This window comes from Amia ocellicauda, chromosome 10, assembly GCF_036373705.1.
Source record: "Amia ocellicauda isolate fAmiCal2 chromosome 10, fAmiCal2.hap1, whole genome shotgun sequence".
Classification (NCBI taxonomy): domain Eukaryota; kingdom Metazoa; phylum Chordata; class Actinopteri; order Amiiformes; family Amiidae; genus Amia; species Amia ocellicauda.
In genome coordinates, this window is record NC_089859.1 from 12319200 (window position 1) to 12332661 (window position 13462).

General features: G+C 37.8%; 1 protein-coding gene and 1 long non-coding RNA gene across 6 annotated transcripts in view; one reads left to right on the forward strand and one right to left on the reverse strand.

Annotated features, from left to right (window-relative positions):
* Window positions 1-13462, forward strand: part of elf1 (E74-like ETS transcription factor 1) — a 52398-nt gene that overhangs the window by 1940 nt on the left and 36996 nt on the right. For 2 of the 5 annotated variants that reach the window (XM_066714998.1, XM_066715002.1), the window contains exon 1: window positions 9337-9687. The exons of 1 other annotated variant lie outside the window; for it this stretch is intronic. The gene's annotated coding sequence lies outside the window, so the exon portion shown is untranslated. Of the gene's footprint in view, window positions 1-678; window positions 811-9336; window positions 9688-13462 lie in introns of those variants that run through there. 2 more of the 5 variants (XM_066714999.1, XM_066715000.1) reach the window with 2 other exon arrangements.
* LOC136759889 (uncharacterized) lies at window positions 784-11411 on the reverse strand. The gene is made up of 3 exons (XR_010820124.1): window positions 10548-11411; window positions 1607-1770; window positions 784-862 (listed from the first exon to the last, which is right to left on the reverse strand). It is a non-coding gene; the product is annotated as an uncharacterized LOC136759889 (long non-coding RNA).

The window sequence follows — 13462 nt, forward strand, 5'->3', positions numbered from 1 at the left end:
ATAGCTGGAGAGGGGAGGGTGTGTATACAGACAGTCAGCACAGGGTCGGACTCTAGGTACTTTTTCTTGTTTTCGTTTGTGTATAGTGGAAAAGGTGCATTAGATCATTTTGAGATTTTAACGGACAACACAAAGTGCTCAATTGTATTATTTTAATGGTGACATAGGCCTAATATATATCAAACTGTGTGTTTGTACACAGTGATTAACTACTTAAAATAAAGTCCACTCTTTGCAGGTTGGACACTATGAGAGTCTTTTTAAGTAGGAGCAGAGCAAGGGGGAGTCCTTTCAGGGCTGGGTCTCTATAATGAAGGAGTGGCCAAAGGTGTTGTAACAAACTGTCAGAGTAACTCGCACGAACAAATTGGCCTTCAGCAGCTGTTGTGTTGCTAACAAACCTGCTGGTTGAGGGGGCTCGTCAGAGGTCACACACTAATTATTCAATAGACAAAGCACATTTCAGTCAGGGAGTTACAGAGCAGTCACAGTAATTTATTTTTCTTATACTTTAAATTGTAGTAGTTCATGGTGGTTACAAGGTTTGCCTCCAGGTGGTGCTGTTGGTTCAGGTGGTGTAGTGTCAACACAAACTGAATATTTCTATTTAAAACTATACAATACCCTCATGATGTTTGTTTGTTTGTTTGTTTGTTTTTATCTGTTTTTCCTCAATAGCATGAATGCATGCCTCTTGTAGTCCTGGCGTCCCCTTGAAGTGAAGTGATTTCAGTGAAATTTGACCCACAAGCTTGAATGGGTCTCAAGGACATCCAATCATTGTATAGATGACCCAGCTGTTAACTCCAGGTAGGTTGCTTTTCATTTAGTCTGTCTTGCTATATGCTCTTACACACATGATCTGTAGTGGAACAAGAAAGATAAGGAAAATAAATACTTCTTCTTTTCAAAATGGAGGTTTATTTGCTGAATAACAAAAGCTTGCTTCTGTTGAAAATCAATGGGGAACTGCAAAGTGCTGTTCCTCATTTTTGGCATTAGGTTTCCTCATTAAGGCTTGGTGTCACCTGAGTCTCATTTCTGGGCTCAGGTAACAAATCATTAAAAGGCACAACACGTGTGGCGGACCCTCTCTGTGAGAGGTTTGGGAAGCTAGGGAAACTCCATTTATGGTGGCTTGTTGTAAATGCTGTTTTGAACTTGAAAATTCCTGAAATTACTAATCTCTTGGGGTGTTGGGCAACGTGTGGAATTTTTGGTTGGATTTATTTCCAATTTCTCTGAAACAACATATATAATTTAATAGAAAACTGTACAGACTCCCTTTTTTGATCTATGTGTAGAAATTTAAAAATAGAAAGCTATAAAATTGTAAGTCTATAGAATAATACATCAATTTAGCATCATCTGCCCTTTCTCTTTCTGTATCAACAATTCTTCTTGTATTATTTATTATATCATGTTGTGGAAAAGGACAATAACAGCTTTTGATAGTTTTACAATCGTTTCTGAGATTAGAAACCTTTGAGCCCCTATTGGTAACTTAAATAAGCCCTTATTAAGACTTTTTCATGTCATCTTCTTGCCTGTCTAGTTTTAAAATATGGCTTGATAGCAGTGTCTAACATAGCCTTTTATATCTTACCTCTTCCTGTCTCTAACCCTCCACTCTCCTGCTGATTTCCTCATCAGCCTCTCTTTGGCTCTGCTCATGACCCTGCACTTGCTCCCAGCATATCACTGCTCCTTGAGTTTCAGGGTCTACGGGAACTCGTAACCTCCGCCTGTAGCATGCAACAGCAGCATAGCCTATATCCACACAAAAAGAAAATGGACAGAGAAACAAACAAAAAAAGCATCAACAAAAAATGATAGAATGTTGCATGCATTTTAAAACATTTTGGGAAGGAAAAACAGAGTCAAATCTGAAGAACAAATATATTAAAAGTGATATAATCTTGTCCTGCTTTATCTAGATTGCAGTACAAAATGTCTTGTTTTTATATATACAGTAATTCAGGCCTGTTTATTTGCTGGAGGGTTTGCAAACTTTGCTCTGTGACAGCTAGACTTCACAACCCCAGCTGATGTCTGTAAACATTTTGTGAATCTTGTGTTTTGTTTTGTGAACAGAAGAGAGCTGATAAGTGACGAACTGCATGCATGCATCAAAGTTTTGAAATTCTGTGTTTCTGCCACCATCTATTCGACTTGTTGCACATCTTTGAGTTTGCTTGTTTAGGTGTTGCTAACACTTCACTTCGAAGCTCCACCACACTCCTGTGGTTCATTTAGCCCCATCAGATACTTCAGAGGCCGCTGTATTTTTAGATGGTGTATTAAATGTATCAGATATTCTAATCTGGTGGGAAGGTAGCTAACTGCTGTATGCTGTTTTGATGATTCGCCCTTAAATCATGTAGTCTTTTATCTTTAACTGCACTAATATCGTTTGGGATATGAGGCTTGTCTCATTGTGTGATGATGTTTTAATTAAGCATCTCATAGTTCACATTTTCATTTAAATTTGAAAATTCAAAATTCTCAATACACAACATAGGCTAGTTCTAATGTATAATACCCCTCTTAGTTACTCCTGTAATGCGATAGAGTAGGACTTTAATTTATATTCTAATTTGAAATTTTGGTTGTAAAAACTTGATAGTTCTACTTGTCGGCAATTCAGTTATGCAGTTCCATTGATTTATGGGTTTGAAAAAGAAAACAAAGACTGATTGTGACTGACTATAAAAGCAGCCCAGTACAGAAGAAACCCAGTCACAGACACGAGGTGATTTAACACCACATGGGGAGAGTATGAAAAACATTTAATGGACAAGAAATTACTGCATTTTCTGTTTTAAATCCGGGGCAAAGTTAGCCTGCCAATAAAAATATTGTACTTCAATTCTTAGTGGAAGGGGTTTTCTTAGAAGTTTTACTCCTTATAAAATATGTGCTTCGTGCTCAATTGTAGGTGAACTAGTTCCCATCCATTCTCAGTTCCCTTTTCTCTGAGGCAGAAGACGGACAAATAGTAACATTCAAATCAAAGTTATTCTTGTGAACACTGCAAGCCTTGTCTGCAGAAAAGAAGTCTTGAATCACATCTCCATCTCAGAAAGATCTCTGGCCCTTTTCAAATGAAAGCAGCTTGCTCCTTAGGCATCAAGAACATAGTCATGATGTCATGATGGCATACTCCTTTTACAGCAGAAAAAATCATAACTGATCCATTGTATGTGAAAATCAAGCTTAAGGCAAAGGTATGTTCTACTCTGCAGCTTGTTGTCAGGGGTCTGCCCTTGTCATGTTGCACAAGACGATGTGTGGTAATTCTTACTTTTTGCCAAAGTATTCAAGAAAATCAACATTCTTGGTAAAATAACTATAACCTGTTAACATGATCCCAATTCATATGATGGATTTTCCTGCAAAGGCATGTATTCTGCTAAACCAGACCCTCCACTTTGAACACGTCCCCCCCCACCCCCTTTCTTAAATGTATACAAGCTCCTGGACTGCTTAACTAAAACTGAGGGAGATGTTTTAATGTGACTTCGTCCTTTACAAATTCGAATGTCTTACACACTGATTTTCTGGCTTGGATTCTTGTGTGTGTGTTAATGGTTAATGCAGGGCACTGTGTAGGTCGGGCCGGGGGTGGCACCAAATGTTCTTCGGCCTTGATGGTGTCAGCGTGTCATTTTGTTTTTCTGGGAGTGGTAGTGGCTGGAATACCCTCCTGGTGTATCTGTTTTGCTGATGGCAAGCATGCAAGTATCTGTAATTGTGCTTCACAGACCTCCTCTTTATGGGTTAAAAAAAAAAAAAGTTAAAATAAACTGTCTTTTTCATCTCCCTGGTCAGTTGGTTTAAAGCAGCTGAGCAGTGTTTTGTGGAAGGAGAGAGCTTTGAGTTCAGGGCAGTAATGTGAGCCCTGCCAGAGACTGGAAGTGTGTTTCTGCAGTGCTGCCAGAAAAAGCCCAAGGTCAGTCTGTGGGATCTGAGAGTGCTCTCCCACATGGAGAGATGATGACTTCTTATAGCAGCATGCTGAGGATGGAGTGATTCTATGCTTCATATGTTATATTTTGGAATTTGGATTCCAAAATTCATTATTTAACTTTGCCACTGTGCCCTGTTTTATGGGTGAAATGAAAGTCTGTTGAATTGCCTTTTTGTGTACATTCCAGCACCCACCATCCTCGTCTCCCTATCCCAAGATCACCTCTACCCCTTCGCTGAGCCCCCCCTCACCCAGCCTCTCGGCCATGTTTATACAAGGTTTTCCTGAGTACTAGTGACTCATAAACTGTTCATCATCGTGCAAAAACCCCCAACTATTTCTGTGGGGCTGGAACTCGCACTGAATTCTGTGTTTTGTTTTGTTTTGTTCCTAATTTAATTTTATCTTTTAGTTTTTATGGATATTTTTTTTTTTTACATCATCTGAGAATGGAGTGCCTCCAAGTTCAACAAAAGACTATTGTTAGCACCCATGACTTCAGTAGATATGTTTGTGCTATAACACCTCCATGAAAGTTGCTCAATAATTGTAGGTTTGCTTTAAGTGGTCATTAAAGGACTTATTTCGCAAGCTTTAGGGTACCTAGTGTTTCTTCACCAGCCTTGCCACACTTCCACATTGTAACACTGTGCTATGTCATATTTATGAGCTTTCTACAGTTAATATAACATGGAGACCGAGACTGGCTGACCTGTGACTTTGAAAAAGGTAATAGACCTATTAGTCGAATGTATAATGCAACAGGGTAGGTCTTGTCTTCCAAAGCTCCTAGTCAATCAGGTTGTTCATAACCTCTACTGACAAAGCTTTGTGAAATCAAAGAAAACTGAAGTAGATCAATGGATACTTGAAGTGAAAAGTTATGTCTACCTTTGACAAGTCAACGTACACCAAGACTGTTGGGGAAAAATCAAAAGAAGTGAACATGGGATGTAGTGCATCTGGAAGAAACGGCACACTGTTGAAAGGAAATCTACCCATTGACCTAAAGAGAAAAGTATTTGATCAATGCATAATACCAGTGCTCACGTATGGCTGTGAAACCCTTACTTACTTGTCACTTAAAACTGTGCACAAACACAAAGATAAAGGTATATTTGGGATAACAGAAGAGACAGAAACCTAAATGAATGGATCAAATGAAAATATTATGTGATTGAAAGCATGAAAATGTTAAAATGGGCCTTCATGTTGCAAGAACAGATCAAAGATGGACAACGGAAACTCAAATGGATTAAAAAAAAAAAAAAAAGACCTAGAATATGACCATATAAAAGATGGGAAGATTAAATAATAAACTTTGCAGGAGTGACATGGAAAAGCGTGGAAAGATCTTGGGGGGGCTTCATCCAGTAGTGGATCGATATGGGCTGATGCAGATGATGTGTATAACATGTGCGTGTGTATGATTAAAATGAATCCATTTGATCTGTTGCTGTAGTCCTACTGCTACATAAGTTAATACAGTGTATGATATTATGTAAAAATACTCCTGTCTGGAATGGCCTATGGTTCTTTTCAAGGCTAATAATCTAATCTGACAAATATGCAACCTTTTGGTCTTCTGTAGTGTCAGATGTTTCAATTTGAAATTTGAAATGCATCTCGGGAGTTCATAATATAAATTCTGTACATTGTTTAGTTGGTAACGAATACACTTGTATTGAAACAATTGAAGTTTAATTAATTCCATTGGTTGTGTATGGAAGTGCATCCACACTGTGCCTTCCTTGTGGTGCTCTTTACAATTTAACCTCCACAAACTCAGCTGTTTCCCTGTCCGAGTCTAAACTGAAACCTTAATTTTGTTCCCGCTGACTTTTGTATTGCATAAAACATCTGGCTACGTTTTTTTACTGTTTTTTTTTTTTGTTTTTTTTTGTTCTGTAAAGCACATCAGCAGGCTAAAGGTTTGTTTAACATTAATGGTGTTATTGTTTCTACTCTGAAGAAAGTCTTCATTTACCAGGAGTTGTCCAGAAAATTTAAATAAGCTTCAAAAATAATGTTAGCCATTAACTTCTGTATCCTTTTGTCCTTTTATACAGAAATTGAAATAATCCATATCCACTAGTGTTTTAATAATATTTGAAAAAGTACTTATTTAATTTCTTAAATGTATTTTATTGTTTATAAACCAATTGTCATTGTATTCTTATAGCAGTCAATGGGAATAGCAGAGAGCGGAAATAAATCTGCTTTTTCCCATCCAAAAGGAAGATTAATTAAAAACAGGTGTTTGCTAGATAAGAGTTCATAGTCTGTCATGTTTTTTTTATTTTTATTTTATAGGTAGGATTTTAATTGTCAACAAATTACTGAAATATTAGGTCAGAAGTCAAGGTGATGGTCATTTTGCTTGACCTTTGACTCATGTTGCTTGACCTTTTTGGTAGTTTGTAACAATGACCACTCTACAAAGTGTGTGTGTGTGTGTGTATATATATATATATATATATATATATATATATATATATATATTGATCCACTGCTGGATGAAGGCCTCCCCAAGATGTTTCCACATGCTTTTATCTACAGCTTCCCTTTTCAATGTCACGTCTGGAAAGTTCAAGATTTCATCCTCCCATCTTTTATGTGGTTGTCTTCTAGGTCATTATATATGTATATGTATAGTAACAGACAATGTGTAGCAAAAGATAAACAGACTACTGCAAACTGGTGAAATGAGTACTTCTGAAACTTCTGGTACGTCAGGATTCTGACTTCCTCCTCAGAATTGCAGAAATGCCTTTCACATAAAGTTAATGGTTTTGATTATGCTGGCAAGGATATGATCATTAAAGCAGAATGATCGGAATAAGTTTTTTGTGCGTGAGACGTAGCCCATTGTAGCCATGCTGTTAGTTTTTACAAGGTGGAAAACAAGTTGAGGTTGTGAAGCCATCACATGAGTTGTATAGTTACCAGATATCAATAAGGAAAGGTGAGAGTGATATTTTAGTTTGATCATTTTACTTTAATAAAAACATTGAGGAATTATGGGTGGTATACAAACGGAGCCGTTTCCCTTGTCTGTTGCTGATGCTCTGGTGAGAGTGCTCTCTGAGTCTTGCTGCAGTGAGGACCGGGAGCTGTGTGGCATTCCTGTGTTTCTGATCGATGGCTGTGTCTGGAAGAGCCCCATTAGTTCACTTGGCAGTAGATTCAGTGAGCAGCCTGAAGTCTTGTGTTCATCTCTTATTTATTTGTGTGTTTAAATGTAAAGGACTGCCCCTGTCTGCTCTCGGGACTCGTATACCTTTGTATAATCACCATTTCCTTTCCTAACTGCTTCTGTTGCTTTTTATTATTAGCAATGCTAGCCACTGCCAGCGGCTTTAGAATCTGAACAGAAATCTCAATCGGAGGAAACAAAGCATTTACTAATTTTCAATCCGAAAGCCCTATGCTTAGTTAGGCTTGTGAGCATTTAAAAATAAATACATAAATTTAAAAAATCCTTTACAAAAACATATACATTTTGATGACTTTGAACAAAAATCCAGTTTTGTTCTAAAATATGTATTGTTTGAGTTGTGAGTTTGTGAGTTTTTTTTTTTTTCCCCCAAGGTCTTTTATTTAGTAGTATAATTGGCATACATGCATATCTGTGCAGGGTCAGCTCACTTTAAAAATGTGTCCTATCTTTGTTGTGTGAGAAGACCTTGCTCCAGTGTGTATACATGTCTCAACGTGGCAGCCTTGTTTGCTGCTCTCACAGCAGGGTTGTTAAATCCAAGCTATTTAGATGCTCCTACTCTAGATCCAGTTTTGTTCACAGTGGGCGTTTCCAGTTTGATGGGTTTCTTGTAAACTGCAGTCCCCACCCTATACCTCAGCTATATGCTGTGATCCAGACACCACAGAACCTGCTAAGACCAAAGTACAAACCTAAGTTCTTCTTTGCCAGAGTGAAAAAACTACATGCATACATATGTACATAAGTAAGTGTTAAGTCAAAGACTGATCTTCATTAGTTTTGTTCTTCAGTTGATTTTGGAATACTTGGCAGTATCTACTTGGAATACCCAATCTTTTCAAGCCTTAGTTACAAATACTTAATTAAAAATTCTGTGCAACACACCAACACCTTTCGCCTTTCCGCCCCTTTATAAACTGTATAATTAAATCTGTTAACTGAAGCTGTTAAATGTTACGCTCAAATTATATTTAGTAGTAAAATAATGTTTACATGTTGATATGGTCTAGGGTTAGGGTTTAATTCTCCAGTAAACATACTTTATTTAAAGTTTTCCTACTTAGTTAACTGAATCATGTGTAGATTTGTATGGGCATAGCTTGAAACTTAAGTGTTGGGAAGGGTTGGGGTTCAGGCAGTTCATTGGCCTTAATATGGCCTCTACATTGTTTAGAGAGCATTATTCAGTATTTGTTGTACATTATGCAACTTTGTTGGTCCAGGGAACGATCAGGGTTAGAGTCCCCAGAAAAAACTTAGGCTTTTAGGCCTAGTATTACTTTTCTACTTTTCTAGATTTATATGGGCCTAGCTTGAAATTTGGGTGTAGGACACGGTTGATGTTCAGGCAGTTGTTTGGTTTTAATATGGGGTCGGAAAATGATATAAAACAACAATTTATAGTGAAATGTCTGCAATGCCACCGCACACTGGTTGAGAAACACAGACTTAGAGTCAACAGTCAGAGCTGATTCAAAGCTCTGCATGACTCTTTGCTGAGGCCTTTATATTGTGTTTTCTTTGTTTGCTGCTTGTTTTGGTTGCACCTGGACAAAATCAGAAACGTACATGGCACACCTTGGATGTTAAGAATAGCAACGGTATTAAGTGTGTTTTTTGGGGCTTCTGCTAGTGTCTTTGCAAGGTGTGATTAGCCAGTGGTCAGCTAATCCCTGAAGAGATGCTAAGCAACAGTGGTGTTAAAGTTAAAAAGATGGAATTATTGATGTGGACTTCACAGTTTACCATAGTAATGTTTGTTTAAGCATCATTACAAGCATGAAAATGGATTGGAATTAAATAATAGTTTTGTATTTTCGTAATATTGCATTTAATTTTTTTTCTTTCTTGAACCATTATTTACCTTTTACTAAACACAATTTTGGACCTTCAATGACAACCTGTGGCATGTATTAATTTATTCATTTATTTAACCAACCTTTTGGATCTAAAGGGATGCATAACATGCCATAGAACACATGTGACTCTCTCTCCTCTGCCTAGAGCACCAGCCAATCTTCATCAAGAAAAGCTCTCACCTGAAAATATTTGCATACCAACTCCACCTCCACCCTCTCATTGGCCAGGTGTGGGGGCTATGGCCTCTCCTGCAAACTGATTGTCTGCTCCATGACTCACTGTGAGAGAGCAAGTTGCTACACCACACTTCTCCTTTTTATTTCAACAGCAGCCATTACTTCTTCTTTTTCTTTTTCTTTTTTTTTTTCCACACAGAGAGATCAAGTTGAGGGTTCGTCTCGGAGTACACCAGCCTGCTCTTTGGCACACCCAAGGATTATTCTCTTCAGCGCTCTTTCACATTCTTTTTAAAGTTTCTGCGTGGATTTCTTCTCTCTCTCTCTCTATCTATATATAGATATATATATATATATATATATATATATATATATATATGCTTTTTTTTCCACAAGTTATAGACCTTTATTTTTGTTTGCACTTAAGATGGAGACCGAAACCAAAGCTCCTGTTCTCTAAGGTTAGTAATTTTTGTTGCTTTATTATGGGAATGTGTGTGAAGGAGAGTGAAATGAAACCTGCAATGATTCACTTTGGTAAACCTTAGATGGAACCCATTTGGAATTTAAACTCCTGTTAAGATATGTTGAGCTTTTCTCTACTAATACATTGTTAATGGTGTTTAAAAATCAAGTGAAGAGCATCATGCAAAATATATTTTGCAATTCCTTGAACCCCATCACAGCATCCGCTCTATTTCAAAGCTTGACATTTCCAATCAAATGTTTTTGTGTGTGCTCTACTCCGATACGGAGACGTGGTTTGACACTTTTTTGGAGTTCAAAATCTAATGCAATGTATCTTAGACAGTCAAAATTACATTTCGGAACCAAAGGCTGTATTTCATGTATATGTACTTAAAAATGCAGATATTTTTGCATTAGCATCACTTAAAAGGAAACTTTTATTTGTAACTTTGATCTAGGCATAGCCTTGACAATGTGTTGAATACGTTAATTGAGAGTGTTATTTGTTATTTTGTATGTTGTGTTCTATAGTGCAAGCAGGTTTCTTGTTTTTCTAGCTTATTGCCTTATATGGGTTTGCAACTAGGCGGGGAGCCATGTTTCGCAAGCCCACCGGCCAAGCCTATTTCAATGGCGCAAGTATCAGTCTGTGTTGACTTCTGACTGTTGCTTTGTTCACATGGGAATTTTCCTTTCTAATCTGGCCTACGGCTGGATAGAAACTGCATTTGTGTATGACAATGCTGATGTCAGAAGCCTGTCACAAATCCTTCTTAGATACCCACTATCTTTCACTCTGTCCCAAGTACTTCTTAAAGAAAGGTCAAATGCAAGAATGAAAACATTTTCGTACCGTGTTATATACGTTTCTTGATATCCAGCGTGGCTGAATGTTTCTTGCCCAAATGTTCAGTTATCTTTTTCAGATTTGCTTTGTCAGTTCAGTTGGCAGTGTCCAATAATGAAGGCTGTTCTTCCAGTTTTTATGGCTAATCATAGAGGCCGAAGAGTTTCCCAGGAATGTAAAAAAATAAATGTAGTCATTGAAGTGTCAATAGTAACTTCAGAATGTGCTGAGGACAGGGTTTCATTTCCACAGTGCAGCCTTGACTTGGCAGTGAGACAAAAGTACATTGGGCTTCCTGGAAAGAATGGGTTAAACACACTTTTTTCTTTTTTTTTCTTCTTTTTTTTTTAAGTAAGCCACAGAGATAACCGTGTGTTTCCTGTTTCACACAAAAAAGAAGAGAGAAAATGTAATCTGCTTCACTTCTCCCTAACTCTGTGCCTGCAGGTGCCCTTTACATGCAATTCTCTTCTGCCAGGCCTTGCTACTCCTACCGTTCACCGTCTTCAAAATGTAGAGATGTCAGCTTCTTCTTCACTTCATATTCTCCCTGCCTCGCTCCTTTCATGCTACTCCTCTATTTCATAATCCTCACAGGCTTCAAATTGCTGTCTAAATTACTTATCCACTGCTCTCTTCACAGAGCTACTCCCTCCTACCTTCAGTCTCTAATTTCTCCTAATATTGCACATTGCCTGCTCTATTCCAGTTCTTCAGGTTGATTAGTTGTGCCTTCTCTCGGATGTCCATCTGCCCGAGCACAGTCTTTGTCTTGTCCTACAGTGGTGGATTGATCAGTCCACAACCATGAGAACTGCACAGTAGCTTACCACCCCTGGATATCTTTAAAACTGTAAAGACAAACACTTGTGTTTGTTGAACCATGTCAGGTGCATTGGATAAAGGTGTGGGCGAAATATTTCACCGATAATAAGAAAGAAGAAGAAGTTTGTAATTGCAGTTTCATAGGATACCTAGCAGAACAGGCCAGGTTGGTCATCTTAGTGTGTTTTTAAAGTTCCATAACTTTCTCAAACAAATTTCCAATACATTTTTAACTAGATCTTTATATCCATGACATCTCTATAGTGAGTACAGTGTTCAACCTGATTATTGGAGGAACTCTACATCTATGTCTTCAAATGAAGTGTGACTTTTGAATGTGTATATTTTTTTCTGAACAAGATCCACATTTTAATTTTCTAGAGCCTATTACATTGACAGACCTAGGAGTTTAGTAGTGCTTAACAGAAAGAAGTGTGTGTTGAATGTTTTTCCACTGACAGCCTGTCTACTTGATCTCACATTATTTGTAAATGGCTGTTCATTTTCATAATTTTGCACCATACTTAAGGGCTGTCATACACGATTATATGCTCCAAAGTGTGAAATGTAGAACATATTTGTGTATATATAGTTGTCTTTTTTCTCTTTTATTAAAATAATCTGCTTTATCTGACAGGTTCATGAACTGAAACTAGTGCATGTGTAATGAGCCATGGACTGTGATTCTCTTTGCTACGGTTGGTGTTTATTAAAAATAGCAGCCGGTATAAAATGGGGACCTGTCTCTTTAAGGCTTTGCTATGCTGAGTGCTGAAGAGACTTGTTCCACAGCATTGTGACCTGTAGCCTAGGGGTGTGCGTTTGCAACCAGCTGGCCAATCAAGTGCAGCTCTCCTTGTCACTGGAGAAGGGTGTGCCACAGTCCTGGACTTATTGCCCATAACCAGAGCAGGGAGATACGCCATCTCATTAAGAACACAATTGCAGACAATAGATATAGAGGGAATGCTGGTTTTTTCACATTGGTGTTTTTCAATTAATAACATGGCATCTATTTTTTATGTTTTCAACATCAGCTACATACCTATTATACTTATACCGTGCATTCCAATATACAGTATGTGAGTGGACTGCATTATCTGTCAGTGACTTATATCTTTTAGATTGAGTCGCTGTTTTTTCCCCCAAACTGTAGTATATGTGCAAAGGTGGATAAAGTACCTAGGTTTATAAATGTTTTCTTTCCAATACAATACAATGCAGTGCAAAAAAATGTAATTTATGACTGAGGCAATTCTTAAACCAGAACACGTACAAACAAAAAAGAACAACCGCATGTGAGATGGAGATGATAGTTGCAGGCCTGATGAATGAGAAGAGGAAGTGGGCTGGCAGCAGTAACTATTTGCCATGCAAGTTCCCAGTACAATTAACAGTTAACAGGTGATTGCTGGTAATAAGATCATTATAGCACAGAGCAGAAGGGAAGGGGATATTTAATCATTATCTGCTCTGTTCTGGCAGAATGCGTAACAGAAACCTGTGTGGCAAACTGCTCGTGGTTTGGATTGTTCATCATTTTGTTGTGTATTCCCCTCCATTTGTGGTTGTTTTTGTGTGTGTGTGATAGGGAATTGTGAGGCTGTTGTATAAGGAGTCATAAAATGGTCTTTTATTTTAGTTATTTTAATACAAAATGCAGTATGTTAATGTGAACATTGTCTGTGGGTATGTTATGGTATGTTCATCATCTTAAGTGTTGTATCATACTGATGCCAGGCCAGGCCTACTTAATTGCTGTTTTGTGTATTTGTGTGTTTATGGGTATGCACACACAGCAGTGGAATATGGTGCATGAGATCTAGCCGTAGCTGACAGTGTTTTTCTTTCTTCCCTTCCCCCCCCCCCAGTTCCCTTATGTGTGAGTGTGTGTATATATGTATATATATATATATATAATTATAATTAAACCAATGTACTACAATGTTGCCCCGGCCACATCCTCATTTCACCCAAGCAGGCCTATTTTCTAATTTTTCTCACCAGTTTGAATACAGATGCTCTCACTACTAGTCCTGCAGACCTAACTGATGCTCTTAACACATCTTCACACATCTACTCAGTGCTTCCCAACC